Below are 2,194 nucleotides of genomic sequence, written 5' to 3'. Positions count from 1 at the left end.
TTTGCAGAGTTTACTTAATGCACGTAATTGTTAACAAATGGAAAACTTTAAGTTTTGATTTCCATTGTAGAAGGCAATAAATTGTGTATTCCAAAGAAATTGTTATGGCATTAAATTATATTTGGCGAGGTCTACAAAAGCATTAAATTTTACTTTTAAAATGGTACAAGAACCCTGTGTTTGTAAATAATTATTTCTTGTATGTATTTTAATTTGTTTTTCTTCTGATATGGACCCATTAGTCTGAAATAATAATAAGGAGGTTTGCAATTCATAGGCCAAAGAAAATAGCTTGTCAGTCCTTAAAACAAACACATGAACTTAGTGTATTTATTGCTCAAATACATTACAGATATGCATATTACAAAATAAAGCTTAAAATAATTTCAAAAGTGCCATTCATCACAATCAAAAATGACTCCCGGAACAAACAAAAAAACATTACACTTGCATATTTGAACGGCTATTTATCCAAATGTAAAACACAGATGCTTCAAACTTAAACATCTACTGCTGGCAAAGGTTTGGAGTGTTAAGGTCCTCTTTTCATTAAGAACAGAAATACACTATTATAGTGGCACAATCCAAAGAAGTGTTGTTCATAAACCATGTATAAACACAAATTTCTAAGCAAATTACTGTTTATAATATGTTCATTACCTACATTCCTGCACAAATTTAAACAATTGGTTAATTATTAGCATCTGTATTAATTGGCTAAATGAAACCATTAAATGACACATCCAACCTCTGATCAAAAAACATATTTCAAAGCCAATCACTGTTTCTAATCTGTTTATTAGTCACAATCCCTGCACACATTTAGACAGTTGGATAATTAAGAACATCTTTAATTAGCTAAATCAAACAAATTAGTGAAGGGTCCAACCTCTGATAAAAGCCCAACAAACCATTTAAAATTTTTCAGTTTAATTGGCAAAATGGACAGATCAACTTACCAGTTGCTTTTGATTGGAAAAAGTCTGGAAAGGTTCCTGGTGGTTTATCAAAAAACAAAAAAAGAGTACTCATAAGAAAGGCAAAGCAGTATGTCATCAAAGGTGAATGGTGCAAATTTGGTGAAGTACCCATGTACAGTTTGGTTGGATGAGTTATCTGGTCTTTAAAGATTTCTTAATGAACACAACGTATTGGTTTTTGATGACTCATTGTACTACATTAGAAGAAAGGAAGAGGGTTGTTTAGCCAAAGTGTTGTGCTGAAGTGAGGCCCAAGAGGTGTTCACAGAATTCCACACCAATGCCATCGGGGCCCACTGTGGCATTGTAAAAAGTACTGATGCCATCAGCCGTCGATTTTATTGATTTTAATGTCGATGAGTGTGGACATTAGAAATTGGGTAAGTAATCAATGAATACTGTTTGATGTGGACATGCATACCATTACAACATGAATCTCTTTTTAGGTCAAACACTGTGCAGCCTGCCAAGCAAACCAAGCTGACAATAAAAAAAACATGCAGATTATACACCAATTGAGGTAAGTTTCTGTAAATGACATGCTGGTGTTATTTTCTGCTTAAAGCAACCACATTGAACAGGTCACTTTTTTTCACAGGTGGTTGAGCCATGGGAGATTGTGGGAATGGATTTAGTGGGAAAGCTCACACCAACAAAAGATGGGTACCAGTATATCTGTGTTATGGTGGACTATCTAACGAAGTGTTGTGAGCCTTTCCCACTAAAGACCAAAAGTGCTGAGGAGGTCACAGAGTGTATTGTGAAACTGTTCTACAAATTTGGCGCCCCCAAAAGGCTATTAACTGACCAGGGCAAAGAATTTGTGAACAAGGTAGGATTACACTTCATTTACTTGTTGGAAATTGTTTATGAAATTGAAAAGTATAATTTGAGTCTGTTTTGTATGTGTATGTAGGTCAATATGGGTGTCTGTCAGCTGCTGGGAATCAAAAGGTCTAGTTGAAAGGCTGAATGGCACAATACAGAGGTAACTTACATTTAAATAAGAAGAATTATAAAAACAGTGGTTAGATTATAAATAAACTTAAAAATGTAGTTAAAATAAATACTTGCCTAGTGTATAGTTGGTAAATGAAGAATGCCTCGGTCTTGTCTCCACCATTCACAGCTCGCAGATAGATTTGTCAGAATTTCCATATAAATGTTATACTACTGTGACTCTTCTCTTATTTAAAGGTCTTTAAGCAAGCTGG

General features: G+C 34.3%; 1 long non-coding RNA gene across 1 annotated transcript; it reads left to right on the top strand.

Annotated features, from left to right (window-relative positions):
- Positions 1-1,306: 1,306 nt before the first annotated feature.
- LOC129446102 (uncharacterized) lies at positions 1,307-1,935 on the top strand. The gene is made up of 3 exons (XR_012372679.1): positions 1,307-1,500; positions 1,579-1,812; positions 1,897-1,935. It is a non-coding gene; the product is annotated as an uncharacterized lncRNA (long non-coding RNA).
- The last annotated feature ends 259 nt before the right edge of the window (positions 1,936-2,194 follow it).

Source organism: Misgurnus anguillicaudatus, chromosome 12 (assembly GCF_027580225.2).
Source record: "Misgurnus anguillicaudatus chromosome 12, ASM2758022v2, whole genome shotgun sequence".
Lineage (NCBI taxonomy): Eukaryota > Metazoa > Chordata > Actinopteri > Cypriniformes > Cobitidae > Misgurnus > Misgurnus anguillicaudatus.
The sequence above is the reverse complement of the archived record's forward strand: the minus strand, read 5'-3'. Positions and strand labels throughout refer to the sequence as shown.